The 21,682-nt window shown below is 46.3% G+C and overlaps 1 protein-coding gene across 1 annotated transcript in view; it reads left to right on the top strand.

The window, feature by feature from the left end:
* The first annotated feature begins 3,704 nt into the window (after positions 1-3,704).
* Positions 3,705-21,682, top strand: part of RAI2 (retinoic acid induced 2) — a 43,915-nt gene continuing 25,937 nt past the window's right edge. Inside the window, exon 1 of the mRNA XM_058045420.1 lies at positions 3,705-3,798. The gene's annotated coding sequence lies outside the window, so the exon portion shown is untranslated. The remainder of the gene's footprint in view (positions 3,799-21,682) is intronic.

Raw genomic sequence — 21,682 nt, forward strand, 5'->3', positions numbered from 1 at the left:
TACGTGTGATACCTTTGTTCTTCTCGCTAAATGCTTTCAGGATGATCAAATTACATATGATTCCAATGAATGCTCACACATTTAATTGAAAAGAGAAACAATTGTGAGAATGCTGTTCTTGAAGTCACTGAGCTTGAATTCAATATCCATGAGTTTGTATTTTCCATGTTTGATTGCAGAAACTTTGCCTAAAAAGTCCACACTTGAAGTTCAGACCACCTTAGAAAATGGTAATTTTTAAATGTTAAAGGAAATCAAATACACATTCACATCTGCTAGCATGTGGCCCTCCCATTGTAAAATAATTAAAGAACAACAGCTAGATCAGGCTGACAATCACTGCATCAAAACCAGTATGTACCATGGTCACATTACAAGCAACAAAGCTGAGCTTGGTGATTTATGACAAGACCACTAAAACCTCGTGATATATTTAGCAAGTGGTAATGGTAAAGGTTATAATTCCTCTGAGGGACAATAGTGATGAAATAAACCACGAGGGTCAAGTGGATTATGACCTTGTGAAAACTCAAATAATGGAGATGGAGCTTTATAAACTTCCTTATAATAGATAATGCCTTAAACAATTTAAAAGCTGCTCAGTACTCAATTTGGACTTGCCACAGGCTTACTACTGCCTATATATTACTAGAGGAAAACCTGAAAATTACTTCTGTCACTATGAATCTTGCATCTGCTCAGAACCCCCATTTTAGGTGCAATGAGTGCTCTTGCTGTGCTCTGAATGCTCCCAACAGACAGTGTGTGTGCACTCGTCTGTCAGTTCTCCCCACCCAGCATTTGCAGTGTGGTTGCTTATGCAGAATTTAAAGCATCCTGGATTGCTGTGTTAGTAATCACACCTGGCAGTATTAATTTTGCTACTGTATAGTACTATCCTGGGATCAAAGAGTGATCAAGGATAGGCTGAGAAGAATGGCACTGCTGATTGCTTCACATGCTTGGCAAAAGGGAAGATGTCACGTTTGTCAGCACAGACAATACACCAGGCTCATGCAGATCCTCTCTCCAGAGTTACCTGAGACACCCAGCTTTAGAATACTGTTCATATGGGAGCTGAGGAGCACCACATACGTGAATTTGTGCTGAGATTTAGGTGGAGGTGGAGCAGCATCACAAGCAAATGGTGAGTGTCCTGATGGACCTGAGTACATGATCCTGCACAAACAGTGTGAAAACAGCCTTTTATGGGATCAGTCCCATAAAAGACTACGACCATGAGTCACTTGACCAAGGTCATTCATATACGTAATTTGGGCTCCTTCATTTTCATTCTTGACGTAGTTTGCCTCCTGTGTGGCAACCCACCTCACCAGAGCTAGATTTCTGTACCAAGACACAATATTGAACAAGCAGATTTCTGGAGAAAGCTGCATGGATAAAGCAGCCATACTGAGGCATACATGAACAGATTTACAAATTAATGCACAGAAAAAATTCCTCTGCCAGAAACGTGGAGAAGTTTGAGACCATGCTATCTCAGCTTCAAAGACATGGATAGGAGGGAAGAGAAGGAAACATCACAATGCTTACCCACTTGTATAACAGCACTGACAATGGCAGGCCTGGGAGGGCATCAGTCTGAAAGCACACGGGACAATCAGCTGCCATTGAGAGAGGGATTTTTGATTGATTTTAAATTAAGGTCACTGTCCCCAGGCCACAGCTAGATTTGATTCTTTCTGTCACATTTTAGAAGAGTGACAGAAACTTCTTTGCAACCAGCGCTCTCTCTCTTCAGTGACTCAATGCATAATGATGTTTTTTTCAGTGGGCTTTGATGATTCCAACTTCCATGATACGCCACAAGTTGGTTCAGCAGTGACATTCTCCCACTAAAAGCCACTCATCCCTTTTACTGCTCAAATCTATGCAGTGAGGGCATTAGGAAAGCTGTGGGCAGCACAAAACTAACCCAGGTGTGACATTTAATCTGAGAGGTGCATTCACTGCTGGCAGGTGAGCAGTGACTATCAACATACACCAAGGGGAAAGGGGAAAACCAGAGCAAGCCCAGCCACGAGCCATTTGTCATGGAGGGACCTTTCTGAGCAAGCGGCGATTTGGTTGTTCTCTGTGGATTTCTCTCCTGTTAATTCATTCATTTTTGCCCTCAAAATGACACCAGCTGCCTGCTGTCAGATGGCAAAGGGCTCCACAGCTGTGTTTGCATGAAGAATCACCTCTATACAGTCAGGAGCTCTGTTAATGGCCTCTCCCTTTGTGCTGGAAGCCAGGGCCACCAGCCCCTGCCCACCCTCTCCACGCTGCTCGAGATTTGAGGAATCTCTTCACATGTCCCCTCTGGTGCCTCCTGCCAGTGTGCATGCACCTAACTACAAAACCCTTTCTAGCCGTGGATTATCACTGCTGGCCTCCTCAGAATCTTTTACAGCTCTGCCATGTCCTTTTTGAGAAGGTGGGACTGGAATTCCAGCAGTATTGAGAGCACAGGTCCAGCACACATTTTCCAGTGTAAAATCTTTTCCTCTTCGTTGCTCTCCTAACTAGTGCTGACATTTGAGTCACTCTTTTGGCCACACTGAGCATGGAGCTGACATTTTCTCAGCTGTGCATGTCCCTGGGCTCTCAACCTAGGGAAAGCGATGGCCAAAATTCTTCCATGATGATGGGCAAGAAATAAATGACCAACTGCAACTGTACAGTTGTGCTGTCTGGGGAAAAAAAGCCCAAACAAACTACCTTGGAATAACAGTAGTGGATTTTAAATCCCAAGATGCTACGAAATTCCCTCTCAGGCAGCTTGACCTAAATTCCTATGGGCAATGAGGAAGCCACATATTTGGAGCATTTGAAAGAAAACTAGACAAATGCCCATAAATTATTGTATGGGGGACATTCCTACTCTCTTTTGGAAGATGGATTAGGCAGATGACCTACTAAGTTTTTTTTTTTCTTCTTTCACTAATTCCTAGGATGTCATGAGTGTGTGTGCTTTACCCTTTCTTAAATCATAATCTGATTGATCCAGCACCAGTCAAAGGTTTTGAAAAGCCCATTAAACCGCAAGAGGAAATCTTGAGCGGTTTGTTAATATCAACAGAAATCCAGATGGAATTACAATTATCTTTTATGTACATTCGAGAGCATATTATGTAATACTAGCCATGGATTTAGTTTAATGCACCCCACCTTCCAATAAGCTGCTGGCGCCACTTAATAGCGATTTGAAACCTACAAAAAACTCTTTTGCCCTTGACAAAACCGTTGTAAAGCCCAGAGACTGAGGTCAAGAGGCTTGGGATACTCAAGAGTCTGATGGGAAAACGGGGAGGAGGGAAAGCGAGGATGGAAAAGACGGGGCTGGGGGGGGGGGGGCGAGAGGAGGAATTAAGAAGGGCAAAGAGGTGGAGAGGGAATACAGAAAAACAGGAAGTCAGAATCGTGGTCAATCCCAGATAAACGCGGAGGAGACGAGGTCAAAACTTCAAGGGCGCAGGGAGCAAACCCCAAGCGCGGTACGAGGGAGGCCGGCGCTGCCCCCGCAGCATCCTCGGGCGCTCCGGGCGCTCCGGGAGGGCGGGCGGGCAGCGGGAGGGCGGGGGCGGCGCCGGCGGGCGTGGCGCAGGTTGGGCGGGCCCGCCCCCGGCGCTCGCCCCGCCCCGGCCCGCCCGGCGCGGGGGGAGCGGGCCGCGGTACCGGGCAGGGCAGGGCGGCGCGTCCCCGGCGGCGGCGGCGGCGGCCGCGCTTGACAGAGCGGGCGGCGGCTGCGGCCCCATGGAGCCCAGCTAGGGGCTGCCGCACCCTCCACCGGAGGTAGGTGCCGCGGAGCGGATGCGCACCGACAGCCCGGGGCGGGTGCGGCGGTGACAGGTTGGCCGGGCGGCGGCGTTTTGCGGGAATCGCGCCCCCCCGAGCCTTCTTGCCACGGGCGGCCGGGCGCTGCGGTGCCGCGGGGAGGGCGGCGGCCCCGCGCTCCCCGCTTCGGCCCGTGACTATTGTTTCTGGTGGCGCCGGGCGGGCGCAGCGCGATCCCGGTGGCGGCGGCGGCGGCTTTGTGCGGGTTGTCCCGGCAGTGGGGCTGCGGCGCTGGGGGGGCGCGCAGGGACCGCGGCGGGGACGGGGACGGGGACGGGGCGAGACCGTGACCGCACGAGCAGAGCCACCCACTCCACCGCCGCCCTTCCTCCTCCTCCTCCTCCTCCTCCTCCTGCCTGCGCAACTTCTCCAGAATCGCGGCCGTGGGTGCGCGGGGAGGAGCCCGCATCGCCCCCCGCGGCTCCTGCTGCCCCACAGCGCGCTCGGCACGGCCGCGGCGGCGATCGGCGCCCGGCCCGCGCTCCGCCAAAGGGGATTAGAAACGTGCAGGATGCATTTCAAGATGGGCGGTAATGGGATCATTTGGGGTCCCTCGCGTAGCCGGTCACAGGCGAGCCGCAGGAGGAGAATTTACCCTTCCGAAGTTGGGGCAGAAATCCCTGCCGCTGTCGCCCGGAGTGTGCCAGGCGGAGGGACTGTCACCTGCGGCTCCCTGAATGGCTTTTTCTGGCTGAGGCTGTCGCGGGGCGTGGGTCATTGCGCCGGCGTCGCCGCGGTCCGGGCGTACGTGGCGGTGGATGCCAGGGTGAAGTGTCGTGCTCCAGAAGTTCTGCATCCCTCCGGGGATGCTGCGGGGTGCAAGCGCCCTGGGCAGGAGTTGCTGGGCAGTTATTCTCCTTCTCTCATTTCATCCCAACACACCTCTTTTTTGAGAGATTGGTTCGGCTTTGGTTCATTTACCGCTGTTGATGGTAGTTTTCTTGCACATTCTCCATCAGAATTATTTTTCTAGAGAGAAAAATTATTCAAATGTGGGATTCAAAGTATATATATTGTCTAATGGGGGTGTATTGTTAAAGAGGAAAGAGTATCTCGTTGCCCATTAATTCTTCAGGTATTTTCCGTTTAAACTTGATGAGGAAATGTTTTTCCTTTTGTAAGTAACCTTTCATGTAATTTATCATTAGCAAATCGGCTTGGCATTCAAAGTAAATATTTTCTCACAAATACGCTGCTGATTACTAACGTTATGTCTGAAACACTCCATAGGACAGAAATCAGCACACCTCCGTTTGTTTTTTTTAATATGTAAATTTGAAAAGCCCTTCCATTTCACGAGGCCGTGAGTGGCCCCGTTAATCAGATGTAACTACAATAACTGGCAGAGGAGGCTGCTGATAGCCAGGGTGGTCCCTGCACCACTCTCCCAGAGCAACCTGATCAATTAATGCATCCTCACTGGTTTGTCCTTGGCATCTTTGATGAATTTTATAGTATTTCTGTGAGGAGCTCCAATGGGGGAAGCTGAAGTCTCTTTCACCTTCAGAGATGACTGAAGCCAAATTTGAAGAGGGAATAACTCTTTGAGTTGACTGGAGAGCGCTGCTGAGTTCCTGTGTGTACACTAAATTCTGGAGGCAATCCAGCAGCCAGAGCTATCTGGGTGAGGCTGGAAATCACCTCAATGATGGGTTTTGCAGGGTCCTGGTCACTTCCTACCAAAAGAAAGCGAGTGTTAAGCTTTTGCAACATGCACGGATTGCATTGTAGGCATGAACTGGAGAATGGAACTGGTCATGTAGCAGGCTTGGCGTTTACAATCAGCAGGTCACACTGAGCACCCTACAACTTCAGGATGCTTGACTTCACTGTGCAGAGCCTGCAGCAGTATGAATTACAGGGGGAAAAATGCATTTAGATGTAACAAAGGCTGCTGGCTCATCTCCTGCATGAGGAACTAATTTTTTTTTTTTAAATCTGGCTCCCGTTTCTGCCTCTGACTCAAGCTGCCAGTGTAGCTGTGGGCAAATCATTCCATGTTTCCCTCTCTCCTCATCTCTGCCTGACCTGCCAAGGTCTCATCTGTACAGGGCTGTGCGCTCAGACCCCAGCTCAAGCCCCTTGCTTTCCACCAGCTGCCTTGCACACGGCAGTCAGACCCGAGGTCGGTGGTACCTCTCTGCTCGGAGGGGATACAGTCTGACATTCAAACACTGCTGCTGGAGCCAGTCACACAGACCTAGCAGCCTCACAGCAACTCATCAATCTCTAATCCTGGCCCTGTTGTGATCCAGTCGTTCCCTGCTGCTGATGGAATCCCTCGAGCTGCGTTTGGCTGCGTGCTCGCCCTCGTGCCAGGGAGGCAGCGCCGCTGGGGATGGGCTGGGGAGCACCAGCCCTTCGGGACACGGGCTGGCACTCCGGGCCACAAAACGCCTGGCACGAGAGGCCTGCTGTGATTTAGAAATAGAAATTATAGCTGAAGGGTAAATTGCAACAATGTCAGAGGCAACTGCCCAGCAAATGGGAGCCGGGGCATTCCTGCGCAGCCAGCGGCGTGCTGTGCCGCGGGAGGGAGCGGAGGTGCAAGGGTGCAGCTCCCTGGCCTAACATAACAACAGCATTCTTATTTTAGCATGGAAGACAGCCAGAGATAAGGAGGGGTTGTCATCCGGCTGGTTGGAGGATGGAAAAAAAAAAAAAAAGGAAAAGCTGTGTGGAAAAGTATTTTGATGTAGGTAGTAGGTAAAGAAAAAAAAAAAAAAAAAGGCAGATAACCTTACAAGTGATAGACCAGCTATGTAAAGCTGCCAGGACAAAGCTTTTCCCATAAAATCCAGAATGATCCTAATTAAGCCCAGACCCTGTTAAATGACACATGGCTTTATTTATTTCAGATGTTTCTAGGTCCTAAAGATGGGGCCAAATGTGAAGAGTTTGATGTGGCAGACAGTTTAACCTCAATTACTTTTACATAAATCATGTGATCGTTACGGTAGCTGAAGTACCTCTGATGGGTGCCCCAGAGCTACCAATAAAAAAAAAAAGATTTTTAAAAAATCCCCTGGAAAACGTATGGCAGTGCAGGTGAGGGTTTGTGGAAGAGAGGTGGCCATCCTCTGAGGCAGGAGGATGGGAGTGTGGGAGCTGTTGTGGTGCTGTGTGCTTGCTGGTCTGTATGCACAGGCAGCTGAAATGGTGGCTTTGTAGAACAGGCAGCCAGAGAAAGGGATGTAAAATGGGAGCTGACAAATATTCTTGTTATGAAACTGGGATGGATGAATGATTTATGGGGGTACTTGCTTTTATTTTATTTTATTTCAAGGGGAAGGAGATGGTTGGTGATGTGAGGCGCTAGCCACGGATGGCTTTGTTTTGAGATCAGGCTGTGCTGGGTCCTGCCTCCAGAAACAGCATCTACAGAATAACAATACAGTGAAACACTTTCCAGCATTGCTTTAGTTTCACAGTCTGTTTTCAGGATGAAAAAGTTTTCCTTATCTTATGTTCAAAGCTGCAGGCCTAAATCCTCCCACCAGACTCTAGCTTTCAAATAAGAGGTGGCTGTATGAGAGGTCCTAGGTTGTGTGGATCTTTGTTAGCCTGTCTCAGTTCTCCTAGGGAATTTCCTTCCCTGGGTTTGCAGTATTGCCCATCCCTCCTAGGGCACTGAGCTGCTCTGTAAATAGGCCACTCTGTGGAGGAGCTGCTCTGCTGGGTGATTTAGTGTAGCTTGTTAGTTCTGGCTTTCCTTTTTACCCACCCCCACCCAGTTCTATCCGTGCTGTCCTTTGGTGCACAGAGCAGTGCTGTAACATGGACAAGGTGAGTTTACAGGGTCACAGCTGCAGGATTTTGCCCGTCCTGTGGGTGGCTGGATGTCCTGGGGACCCTTATGTAAGCTGCTGCTCCATAGTCAATTGCTGGCTTTGGGTGTTAGTGACTGCGTCCCTCTGAGCAGGACCTGTTTTCAGCATCCTGTTGTTGTTCCCAGTTAATAGAATCATAGAATAGTTGAATTAGAAGGGACCCACTGGTCATCTAATCCAACCCCCCTGCAGTAAGCAGGGACATCTTCAACTAGATTATGTTGCTCAGAGCTCTGTCCAGCCTGACTTGGAATGTTTCCAGGCATAGGTCATTTGCCACCTCTCTGGGCAAGTTGCAGTGTCTCCCCACTCTCCCAGTAAAAAAATTCTTCCTTATGTCCAGTTTAAATTGACCCTAGTTTAAAACCCTTGTCCTGTTGCAGCAGGCCCTGCTAAAACATCTGTCCCTGCAGTCTGTCCTGTTGGTCCTCATTAGGTATTGGAAGATGCTGTAAGGTTTTCTTGGAGCCTTCTCTTCTCCAGGATGAGCAGCCCCAGCTGTCTCAGCCTGTCCTCATAGGAGAGGTGCTCCAACCCTTGGACCATCTCTGTGGCCTCCTCTGGACCTGCTCCAACGAGTCCATGTCCTTCCTGTGCTGAGAGCCCAGAGCTGGATGCAGTATTCCAGGTGGGATCTCACACAAGAGTGGAGGGTGCCCTTGATCCCACTGCTTGTGCCATTGATACAGTTATGAAAGGATGCCAGTCCCAGTATGGACCTGAGAGGGACATCGCTCATCACTGATCTCAGTTTGTGCCTGTAGTTGTTGGAAATGCTTCTTAAAGATATCAGAGGGCTAAATGTGCTTCTTAAAGATATCAGAGGGCTAAATGTTCACAAGAACTAAACAAAGAGTCTGGGGTAGGTCTCCTGTTTCCTCCACACTTTCAGAAACAAGGTGTCCTTCAGCTCAGCAGCTCCCAGGTCTGTGTCCGGCTCCCACTCCCCTTAGAGTGGCTAGAGAGCAGCCACTATAGCAGAAGGAAGGCAGCTGCTGTTGGGTTACCCCCACCTCTCCCATGGCAGGCACAGAGATGTCAAAACAAGCCTCAGGACTGACTGACTGTGTCCCCAAATCTCTTATCTTAGTGTTATCTCTGAGCTGATGACTGGGGGTGAGCTCTGAATGACAAGAGAGGCGAGGGAAGTTTGCTGTGACTCCTCACTGAGCTTCAGTGGGGCTGCAAAGGGCAGGTCCCTGAGCATTCTGGTGCAGCTCCAAATTCATTTGGTCAGGCTAATTTTGAAAACCAATCTCCCTTCCAATGTCTGCATGTGCTTCAGCCTTTTAATTACTCTGTGCTTTTCCTGTGGCATGGAAACAAAGAGGTGGAAATGTAGTGGCCACCAGGAGGGCCAAGAGGGCAATGGCTCTTGCCTGCCCTGGCAGTCAGTGTGCTCCTCATAGCAAAGCCAGGTTATTTGGAGGAGTGCAGGTCTTTCAGTCCAGGAAAAAATAATTTGTTAATGGCCAGAGAATAATCACTTTACTCTGAAAAGCCTCTCCAGCTGCATTGCACCAACTGTTCTTTATCAGTCTCTGAATCCTTAATGACAGTAGCAGCTAATTTCTCTTTCTGTGTTTTTCTAGCTGCAGTGTCCTATTTTCTCTGAGTTTATTGAGAAAATAATAGAAGTCATTACATAGCTACTTGTCACCTTTCAGAAAAGAAAACTTCTCCCTGCCTGAATGGCCAAGTTAGTCACTTGGTGACTGACTCAGACAATAGCAACTTTTTGTAGCTCATCAGTTATTAATCTGTGCCTGCTGAATAAACTAATGAACTAGAGGAGTATTACTGAAGTTCTAATCTGTGATTATCAGAATATGGCGAATACACTGTTCACAAGCAGTGTGACAAAGGCACATGTACATTCTGTGGCGTGTAAGCAAAAAAATCAAGAAATAAAGGGTTGGGAGTGACAAAGTGAGAAATGTGAATTCATTGTGTTTATTTTCTTTAAAATTTGATGGTCTTTGAAGCTTATATGGCAGTATTGCACAAAATGGTCCTTGGTTAAAAGAAAACTATTAGGTGTTCCACATATATCTATAATAATTAGGTTAAAGAAAAGATAATGAGGAACATTGGAATAGATGGGCAGTGAGAATGGAAGACACAGAAAATAAAGTGAAATGTGAAGTATTTTTGTGTTTGTGTGATACACATCTTTTTGGTTGTTGGTGATGGATCACTTGCTGTAGAGCTGGATCTACACAAGGCCACTGCAAAGCAAACAGGAAGGGCAACACATTGTTTTTTAATCAGGATTTTCTTAACCAAGAAGTCAGGCATACTGTCTGAATAATAGATGCCTTCATCTCCAGCCTTGGTGGTGGGGCTGGAGGTCTGAGGCAGCTCTCTGCCAGGAGGTCTGCCCTGCAGAAAGGGGGGAAGAGTACTTCTGACACAGCCAGAGCTTGCTCTGCAGGCTGTGGGATGCTGAGGGGAGACCAGGAGGAAGTAGGAACATACAAGCAGATCCTAGAAGAAGGAGCACACAGAAGAGCCTTTCTGTTCTCGTGTGACATTCTTGTAATTCATCTCTGGTCCCTGGGGGATGGATGGAGTTTCCTCTTGCCTTTCCGTGCTGGAGAAGCCATGTTTGCTTAGGGTGGATTCACAAAGCTGCTGTGACAGAGCAAACTGGGCTCTGGGTTAGATGCAGTATTGTGTGTGCAGGATACATCAAGGGCTGTGTTCTCTCCCAGGACTGGTAGTGCCAAGCTCAGTACCTCACATCTGCCCACAGCCTTGTGCCTACGCTTGTGTTCATTCTGCAGAAAACTGCTTGACCACGCTCCAGTTGTTGCTGGTAGGTGGAAGAAAACAGATGCAAGGAATTTACTTCCCTGCTCACCAAGGAAATGCATCTGCCTTTGGTTTGGGTTTGATGTTTAGGTCTCTAACTGATTTTTTTAGATGCTTGTGTAACAGCTGTGTTTAGCTGTGAAATTATCACTTCTTTTAGGATGCATTTTGGCTGTCACCACAGCTTTCTGTCCTCCAAAGGGGGGTATTAAATTGATGGGGGTAGCCATCAATTTGATGCCATGAGTGCTGCAGACAGGAAAGTGGAAGCAGCATAAGGCTGTGTGCCATGGATCCCCATGTTCATGTAACTCCAGAGCTGTGCAGCGACTGCCCTGGAGGGACCCAGTGCATTCTCCCACCAGAAATGACTGGGTCAGGAGACAAGGTGGGTGCCCTTGATCACAAACAGGCTACAGACATCTTGGACTCACTTTGGTTACTGGAAAGGCTGGTCAACACTCTTACTTGTATTTGCTTTTTGGTGGAACTAAAGAGCTCTTTGCTCTGCAGCATAAAGACCCAAATATTTTGGGATCTGATAATTCTGATTTTCTTGAGAAGAGATGCCCCTGCATTTCCAAGGAGCTGAGGTTCTCAATTGAGTAGCCTTTTATTTTTAAAAAGGAAGGAGGTGTTTTTATTAGAGTTTCCTGTTTTGGACTCTGTTTAGAGGGTATGAAGTGGTCAGAGGAGGGAGAGTTTTCATTTAGGTCAGGATTGTCTCTTTGTATTTTCTCATACATACACGTATATATATATATATATATATATATATATATGTATATATGTATAAAATATAATTTGAATTTTGCAATTTTCCCCAGTTCTAGTTAAGGCTGCTACTTAAAGTAAATCTAAATAAGGTTTCCTGTCAAGAATGGTTTAGATTTAGCTGGCCCTGCCTGGGGCTGAGGGATGGCTTAGGACACTTCTCAAGGTCCATTTCAGGACCCTTTCTGTGATTTTAGGCAGTTACTCAACAAAACAGATCCATTGTAGGTTGTGCTGGTTATGCTGAAAGGTTTTTGCTATAGCATTTAATGTGGTTATTTGTTTGAAAAGGAAATAATAGGTAATTGTAGCATAGTTTCTTCATCTGCACTGGACAAATGTTTCTTTAAATAGGAAAATAACTGATGTTACGTTTTTAGACCAGCATCGTGATATGGGTGTGATTAATTTTTCCAGGAGCTTTGTGTTTTTTATATCTGCTTAAGTGTATTAACATTTTAAAAGGTCAAAGGTAAGCTTTAAAATGGATGCCAAATTAAGATGGATGGGAGGAAAATGACATTTACTTCTTGTTACTGCACATTGTTTGAATTTGACCAAAGGCAAAAACAAAACAAAGAACAACCCTCCCCCCCGTACACACGCACGCATGCACGCGTGCTTGCATGGACAGACAGCCGTGTTCCCACCACCTGCCTTCCCTCCACACCTGGTATGGCAAAATCTTATTCATCAGGGCTGGTTAATCATCATAATCATCATTATAATCCTAACAAAATCAGCAGTCCAGTGTATTCACTTCCAGACAGCCTCTGTATTCTTTTGCAAAGTATATAATTTAACTAGTGTGAGTGGGCTCTGTAAATAAAAGTAGCTAAAATATAAATATTAGGAAAACATGGCTAATGAGAACTCTAACCACATTATCATTTCCTGCCCTTGCTATGTTTGAGATGATGATTTCATCAGGGAAGGGACTGGACCCTCATCCCTATTCATGCAGTTCCTTGCACGTTGAGTCCCAGTGAAGCAGAGGATAAAGTATGGTGGGAGTGATGCTGTTATTTCAGTGGGAATGGTGGCCAGTCCCAGCCAAGAGCACGGCCTTGGCAGAGCTGCTCTGTGGCCACACCAGTGTTTGGGTTTGGACAGAGTGCCACAGCTGGAGGGAAGGGCTGGATCTGGTTTAGGTCCATCCCTTCCACTCCTGTCCTTCCGTGGTGGTGGGTGGCTGTGCTGGTGATATGCCCTGTGCCTCAGGAGTCTCAGCCACTCTCTGGTGAAAGGGACCCAGCCTGTTTTTGTGGGTGCTGTTGAACAAGCCAGATTCGCTCCTCTCATTTCATGACATCTGCCAGTATAAGGAGGGTTTAAAACAAGGGAGAAAACCACTAACATTTCTCCAAATCCTTCTTCCTACTGGTGGCTGCTGGCTCATCTGGGAGGCTTCAGAGTGCGTGTGTGTCAGCCTCTGGATACTCAGCCCCATGCCATGTCCCAGAGCACACCCCAGCCTCGTGTGGGCACCAGGGCTGTGTGGCTCTGGGCAGAGTCACCCACCCAGTGCCAGCTGTGCCACCAAGAGCCGTGTGGAGCCAGGAAAAGGCAGTGCTGCTGTTCCCATTCCACCTCTACCTGACCCCCCGGGCTCCCTGGGCAGGGCAGCTGCCCCGAGCAGAGATGGGAAAGAGAAGGGCTGGCAGCAGCTGCCTCAAGGGAGGAAAATGCAGCACTCAGCCCTGCCCCTGCACAGCAGCCTGAGGTGTGTCTAAGGCTGGGATAAGGGATAGGCAAACCTTGTCCTCCCTCCCCAAGAAGCAGCAAGCTCTCCTAAGCATCCTTTCCTGGATGCTGCAAATGTTTGTCTGACAAAAAAAGAAAAAGAAGGAAAAATGACAATTGCTCATATGCTTTGTTCCAGTGTGAAAATGTATTTTTCATTTCAAACTGAATGGATTCTGAGTTGAATCTGAGTAGAACAGACTAGACAGTTTCATTTTTTCATTTTACCAAAATTGTTTTTAAATCACTCAGCCCAAATATTTCTTTTTAAATTTTTTACCCCAGCCTTGCCACTATTGCAAACAATTCCATTATTTGCGTAGCTCTAATTGCAGTGATTAAACAAACACAGCAAACTCCGACCCTTGCAGAGCCTCATCACAGCCCCACAGCCAGCTTGGTCTGTATTTTGTCAGCAGAGAGGGAGATGTGGCTTTGTGTAGACTGAAAATAAATTATGGACTTTCTGCTATTTTTTTCTCCCTCTGAACTGATACACTATCAGTTTGGAGAATGAATAATTTTGCCTGTTCTCTTGCTAGTGGGCTGTGAGATATCTCCCTATTGTGAACCTGGTACAGTTTTAAAAGCATTTGGATTTTCAGTGCTTTGTTCACGTGTTACATTTAAGTTGCAACCTCTGTTGTGTTACTAGAATAATGTGTAGGGTTGCTATTCTATTAGTAATACCCATATTAACATAAAGAGAGACAGATACCTACATCTGTGTGGAGTTTTTTTCTGTGAAGGTGTTGGGTACCTGAAGACAGGGTTAAGGAAGATTTTATGTGACTACAGTTCCATCAAATAGGAACAAACAATTTTTTGGACATTTTTTAATGGCATTTATTTATAGCAGGTAGCGCACAGGCGGCTGCTATTTCTCAGTGTGCTGGAAGAATGTTCTCCAGATGGTGCTTGCTGTTTATGCTTTTATTCACTTCGCCTGAACACAGCAGCACTCTGCACAAAACACAGAAAATTGGAAAATAAAAACAATTATGTTTTTACAAAGCGCCATGTGATGTGCTGAGATGTCTGAGCTGACTGATGAGCCGTGCTGGGGGCAGCGGGGGGACCGCGCCCGTCACAGACCCCCAGCCCCACGTGGGTCACAGGCTCTCCCAAAGGGTGGGTTTGAGCAGAGCTGCTAACCCCACCCTGTGTGTCTGTGCCTCTTCTGCCTCCCTTCTCCTGCACAGGGGTGTGGGTGAGTGTAGGAAAGGCTGTCATTTTAATGGCAATATTTTTGTTGGGTTTTCTGTGACTGTGCAGCCCCAAGGTGGGAGAGACGTGAGACAAAGCATTTCATAAACCTCGCCCGTGCCATCGTGTTCCTTCAGCTCCTCATCTCACTGAAAAGTATTAAGGCCTTTGGCTGGTCCAGCTGAAAGCAGCAGCTAAAGGCAAGACTGATGCCCAAAGGGATCAAATGCCCAAATGCTCCATGATTTCTGTTGGTTGCAGTGGTGAAGATAAATAGGTATCCAAATGGTTGGCATGCTCTTGGAGGCTTTTGTTGTGCAGCTTCTGCAGGGCTACTCGCACAAAACATTCTCAGAGTGGAAGCTTTAAATAAAAGACTCTGGAATCTGAATTTTTTTTTCTTTAAAAACCCTTGGGAAAATTGGGAAAATAGCTCAATTATTTAAATTTATTAAAAAAACCCCAAAAAATAGCCAAACCAAAAAAAAAAAAAAAAAACCAAAACAGGCAATCATAAAAATAGATATTGGCAAGTAGGAAAAAGGTAAAAAGGTGTTTGTTTTTTTGTTTTTTTGTTTTTTTGTTTTTTTTAATATATCTTAATGTATAGGTAAAAGAAATAAGTATTTCTCGCTTCTACTGAAAAAGAACGAGAAAATGACAAACCCACAGCACTCCAGGGCAGGTTTTCAAATACCAGAAAACATACACCAATTTTAAACTTTGGAACAGGACATGATTATTATTTCTTTGAGAACAGGAGCCTTCGGATTCCTTCAAAATCTAGTTTAAAGCCAGCAATATCTTTAGTGAAATTAAATAAAGAAATTAATGTGTGAACAGCTCAACTGGTTTTGGGGTTTTCTCTGGTAAATGGGCAGTGCTGCACAGCGCTTCAGTTCCTCTGCCTTGCCCGTTACCCAAGAGACAGCCCTTTCCCAAGCAGAATTCTTGCTACATCAGCTCCATGCTGTTTATCTTCTGTTGCTCCCTTGGCAGTTGTTATTTCTTAATGTGTTAATTGTAGTTCCTGGACCCTTGTGTGTGAGGGTGTGTAATGCTCATGGTAATGATGCCGACACGTTCTCTAGTTCCTGGAATCGCGGAGCGAAAATCTGAAATATGGCTTGGGCACAAAGCATCCAGTAAGAGAAGTCAATTAGAAGAATTCAAATAGCATGACAAGAATGAAGTGGGTACTAGGGAAGAGTAGGTATTGGGTTGGGGTGGGGGTTTTTTAGGCTTATTCAGTTATTATTCCTTCTATGCTCTGGCTTCATGTGATATATATTTTTTTTTAATTAAAACGTGAATTATGTCACTTGCTTTCCACCTTTTAACAGTATTTCACAGTAAATTTCATTCCTAATAGCAAGTAGTCAGGGGTAAGGAATGACTTTGCTGAGTGATGGTGGTTGTTAATTATTAAAAAGAAACCTATGGATTTGAAACAAATTAGACCTCATTAAGCTGAGGTCTGTTTCCACACAGACCAGCAGACATGAAGAAGCCCATCTAGGAGCATGAAAAATCCCACTTTTTAGCTGATGCATCCCTAGTAGTGATGCTCCTGGGCTGGCAGGGGTGCATGTGCTTGTTTGGTTTGTGTGAGAGATCCCTGGTCTCTGACCTCAGCTCAAAACCCGTGACTCTCCTGGCTCTCTCCCATTTCCCTTGCACTCCTCCTGTCAGCCCCAGCCACCCCAGCCCACCTGCACACAGGACTCCCAGCCCACTCTGGAGGTGGCTGCTGGCCCAGCAGCTGAGCCCACCTGGCTGGGGAAGCCAGTGCCTGGAAAATGTCAGAGTGCACCTTATTGACTGCTCCAGGTTTAGTGAAAGGAGAAACACAGAAAAACTCCTTTTCTCGTCCTTGGTTTTGGAGAGGAGGAGGATCTTTGGCTTGTACCATGGAGTTCTCTCCATGGCTAGCCTGTCAAACTCTGTAGGATACATTTGTTTGTTCCCCTTTACAGAGGCAGGGGTTTGTTTTTCATTTGTCTGGATTTACTTTGTTATTTCAATTCATGCATGACTCTTAAGTTGTTTGTACTTAGAGATTTTCATGGGACTTCAGCAAAAATCCAAAGGGCTGGAGTGATTGTTAGAGAGTACCCTCAAACATATGTAACCATTCCATGCTTTGAGCTGCTTTTTTGAAACTTCTTGGAGGCAATGGGTGAGTGCATCTGCAGGAGCATCCTAATAAGGAGAGTGAAAGGTGGCCTTAAGTGATCATTTTAATTGTATCTTCGTAGGCATGCCATGTATGGGCTTTGCTGTTCTGGCTGAGACATCCCCCAAATCTTCTCTGGCATTACAGGCATGACACACTCATATCAGGAGAAGAAACGCCCATTCTGCTGGCTAGAAATCAGCAATAACATTTTGACATCTGTGCAACAGTTTAAAATGAATTATTCAGCACATAGATCGTGCTATTTGAGCAGCCAGCACATCTCTGCCCATTTACTACTGTCAGTCCATGGTGGAGATAGCACTGATGCCAGTGGGAGCTGAGCACATGGGCTGGGGGTAGGTTTTGGCCCATAGCCTGAAACAGCATTTGACAGCACCCCTGCAGAACATGATAGGAATAATCTGCTTTGCCACCAGCAAAAGACTGAAAGACAATGCCAGTCTCTTTCTTCTCTTAGAGTATGTTGAACACATGCAGATCTTAAGATCTTAAAAATAAAAGATCTTAAGATCTTAAGAATTAAAGCAATAATTAATTGTTTGACTGTTTGAGTTTTGCTTTAAAGAGTGAGACTGGCATGTAATTTTGATTAAATCAGTGTATTGCATATGACTGTCCAGAAGCCCTGAGCATCTCTTGCCTACTGGGAGTAGAGCCTGAGCACAAACTGGCAGCAGGTCCAGGCCAGTCTCCGCTTCTGCCAGTTTGGGGGGTTAAAGTGAAGCAGTATCTAATCCCTGTCAGCAAAGAAAATTCATAAGATTCATGATGTCAGCAGCATCTGATTTGGAAAAACTAGCTGAAGTGCTGTAAGAACACACTTTGGAGAACTGCAGATGGGGAACTGGGAGGAAACAGATAACTAAACACCAGCACAACCCTTCCCTGCTCAAGACGGGCATTGATGAGAGAAAGTGGACATTTATCTTAAGCTTGGCTTTCTAACTCAGCAAGGTCATCTGAATTACAGCAGTGTATGTGTGGTGAGATTCTAACATCTGTTATTTCACAGGATGTCTGTTCCCTGTAGCTGCATTTTTAAAAATAAAATGCAGAACTCAGTATGGAAATGTTCTTTGCTATGGATTACTGTCCTTTTGTTGCCCTTCTTTAAGGACTATGTTGTAGCTGTTCACTGATGCTTATCTCACAGGTGAAAATTCAGGAGCCCTCAGATAGCATTGCAGTGTGCAGCAAAATCATCTCCCTGTCATTGTCCATGTTTTTCAGTTAGCTAGCTAAAAATGCCTCAATTTCTATCTGCTCTTCCATTTATGTGTAAGAAGTAATACCCTACTGTGGAAGGAGCTCAGTGCTGTACATGAAAAGGCAAGACATATTATCCAGGTAACTGTAAAACAAATGGCTGGTATAATGAAAGTTAAGCAAACCCTTATGTCCCCTGAAGTCAGTAGAATTTAAGCACATAGTTAAGGCTTGCTTGAAGTAAGGATATATCCTCTGATAGGAGCACTGTAGCTGTAAGGTTTTTGAACCCATGTGTGTGTACAGCTTTATTTTCAGAATCCCCAGGAGCTTTGCAATTAGCTGAAAGGAGTGTCACTGTGCTGTGCACCTTGCAGCAGTGCTGCCTGCTCAGGTGTGGTGCTTCAGCAGGAGCTGGGACCTGACTCCCTCAGCCAGTCCTGGGCAGAGGATGCTGCAGCTGCAGCTGGGTGTGAGCTGGGCTGTGCAGCCCTGTGTGGGTACATTTTGTAGGGACTGGAGTCTGTTCTGGCTTTTGTAGGGCTGCCATCACCAAAGTGTCTGAACCTTCTTGCTGTCTTGCTGTCTGCTCACCATTGCTGTGCTGGGGCAGGAGGATGTTGTCCCCCTTGGGCAGGGAGTAAAAGAGGCACAGAGAGATGTCAAACCTGATTTTAATGCTTATTTTTGTGTTGGCATATATGGACACATCTCTGGGGGAGGGTTCCAAACCTCTTGTCTGCATAGTTTGATCCCCATCTGCTGTTACAGACTTGGTCCAGAGTTGCCACTCCCATGTGCGAAGGTCATCGTGTTCATCTCCGTGGATGTTCATCTCCCCTGTGTCAGAGCAGAATTCAAGGATGTGCCTTGCTGGTGTAGATGTGGGATGGTGAGGGAGGAGGGGAATGTGCAATCCAGAAAAACAAGGAGTGGGGTAAATAGCCTAAGTAATCTATGTATCAGGGTGGAAAAGGCTACCTGGGTTTATTGCCACTTGATTGGAAGAATGTGTGTAGCCTGTGTGCATCCATTAATTAGTGATGCAGTTGCTCCATGCTGGTACCAATAAAACCTTAATAGTACATGATACCAGCCTGTGATTGCTTCCTTTTTTCCACATCCCCTTGTGAGGATGTGTATATATCAGTGCAGCTGTGCCCTGCATACAGTGTGGATGTGCTGTGCCTGCCTGCACAAGAAGAGGACAGTAAAATAATTCAGCGGGTTATTACCTCCCATGTGATTTTTCCAAGTGTTTATAAAAGGATCTTTGATATGCAGCACTCTCGAATGTGCACAAAATAAGCAGAGTTGTTTTCTTTCCTTTTCCTGAGACATATTAGTTCTTAAAATGGCTCCTGAGCAGCCTTTCCTAGGTACATGTAGCCACTGCAGCTGATGGTTTAGCAACAACAACAACAACAACAAGGAAAAAGGCTGTCCCTAGTTTCCTTTATATGCACACTGTGCAGCTTTTCAAGCAGTGCATCAAACACTGCTGGCTGGAAATTTCCAGGCCCATTTCCTCCTGCCTGGTGCATGCTCATAAAGCAAGATTATCTGTACAGTCTGGAGCTGCAGTACTGCAGAAAGTCAATAAAGAGCTGACCACCTCACCTCTATCAAAAGCAGTTGAGAAGCCCTGCCTCATCTGCCTTATTAAAACTGCACTTGACTCCTGCAGAGAAACCTAGTTGGAAACCTTGAAGAGGAGGGATAAAAAAGGAGTCTGAAATTGCAGTGAGTATTCTACAGCTAGGTCTTGCAGTAAGGTTAAAGAGTGCATATTGTGAAATAAACCAAAAATGCAGCTTCATTAAAAAAGGGAAATGCCTGAATTTAATGCAATGAACTTCTGACTTTTCCTACCTGCAGTACAGCACAGAGATATGATTAGTTATTGCAGCAATGAGCAGATTTAACTAGCTCCCTAATGCATTTGTATTTTGAATTTAAATATGTATATGCCTACATATGCATGCGTGTTTATGCTTATATATGCATTTGTGCAGGAAAAGGCATGATGTAGAAATAGATGCAAGAGGTAGAATTTGTAATGCTACATGTCTTTGAGTGTGTGTTTGAAAGGATGTTTGGAGTTTTTCTCCTTTCCTTTATGTAACAGTAATTGATTAAATGTTTGCCAGGCTTTCAGTAGCATCTACTGGGAATCATCACCCTCACCTTCCCCAGGCATGCCAGCTTTCTTTCACCTTGAAATGAAAAAAGAGAGAACTTTAACAGAAAGATCATTGCTTTAGCTTAATATTGTAAGATTTCAGAGATTGAATTTTCTGATAGTAATGAAATGAACCCTGAGTTGTGCCATGAATTTGATTGCAGTTAATTTGATTTTTGAGATGCTCAACAAAGCTTGCCCATTAGCTTTAACCTCACATACTTTGGATTTGTACAAACTGGTATTTTATGTATGTATGGGTAGAGATACCATGAAAATCTCTCTCTGGTGGTTCGTTTGCTTGTAACATTTACTGTCGCTGAGTACTTACTAACTATAAGTACTGACTATAAGTGCTATAAGTACTTACTTACTAGTTAGTACTTACTTACTATAGGGCTGTTGAAAATAGTATCCATTGAGCTGCTGACCAGTAATCCCACTTTGTTTATTGCTTTTATGGTGCAGGGATAGCTTTCCTTCCCAAGGAAAAATACAGCTGAACATCTCAGCCAGGAGGCACACGCAGACTCCATCCTGCAGTTTTTTCCAGTTCTCACTCTTAATGAGGCTGGTCACATGAGTAGCAGTGACTCTTGTCAGAAAGGAGGGTTTTTTGGCTGAAACCCACGATTTCTGTCTATGTGATTTGCCTCCTCGGACTTCAGAGTGAACGTGTGCTTCTTGCTTGTGTTTGCCAAAAGGCAACAACTGTGGGGTGGGGTATTCCCCAAGGTGGTCCCAAAGTCTGGCCTGTTCTCCTTGCATGATTTATTCTCAGTCAGCAGTAGATAAGATGGTGGAAGATGGCCTTTTATATATATGTGTGTGTATAAATAATACCAGATGCAGATAAGAAACTATTTGGTGATGTCAGACAACTCAAGACATAAGGCTGCAGATAACTGGCATAGTATTATGGAGTTGATCATGTGTGGGAAAAACAGGAGGAGAATTCTGCTGCTGGGAGAAGCTGGGTCACTATAGGGAAAAAAATACAGAGGCTGCAGTTTCCAGAACAGGGGAGAAACAAGATAGGGAGGGAAGAGATGAATGGCAGGGGCACGCAGGTTGGGAGTGTTGCCAGAAGTTCTCCAGGCAGTGGGCAAAGGGCTGAGCTGCCAAGGAGATTACTGCCATGAGCTGCTCCTGGGAGGTCCTGTGAGCAGGGGGAGGCAAAGTCTCAACAGAAGTCAGGGGATATATGACTTTGTGATGTGTGGAAGGGAAACTGCCCATAGATGGAAGAAGGGTTGGATACCTGACTGGAAAGAAGGCGTTTTGTCTGGATCAGTGCCATTGGAGCACCGACAAGCACTTGTGGAGCCAGGAGCCAGGCTGGCTCCTTCCAGCTCCATCATCCTGAGCAAGCCTGAGCATCCTGAGCAGGTTCATTTCCTGGCCCCAGCATGGAGGGGCCTGGGACAGCCCTGCTCCTCACTTGGGTGCTTCTGTGTCCCGTGGAGGGCTCCTAGAGGTCATGCTGGCTGCTGCAGGGGCAAGACCAGGACATGTGCCCGTCCCCTCCTGTCCACCTGAAATAATCTGGCCTTGGTGGAGTGGAGCACTCACAGCAGGGCTGAGCTGAGAGGCCCCAGTTCAGCAGGGTGAGTGCCAGGTACCAGGGTGTGCCTTTGCAGGGAGCTGCCATCCCTCTGCAGGATGCTGGCATGCCCACACCCCTGCAGCATCTCCTTGGATCCTGCCAAGTCACAGTCCAGCGGTCACCCTTGCTGACTGCGTGGCAAAGAGAGGTTTTGTTATTCATAGCTTAGTATTTTATAGAGTTTGGGTTGTTTCTTAAATTCTCTTCTCTCCAATCTGCTTTTGGTGGCCGCATCTGAAGGCACTGTGTGCAGTTATTTTGGTCAGAATTAGGCAAACCCC

This window comes from Melospiza georgiana, chromosome 2, assembly GCF_028018845.1.
Source record: "Melospiza georgiana isolate bMelGeo1 chromosome 2, bMelGeo1.pri, whole genome shotgun sequence".
Lineage (NCBI taxonomy): Eukaryota > Metazoa > Chordata > Aves > Passeriformes > Passerellidae > Melospiza > Melospiza georgiana.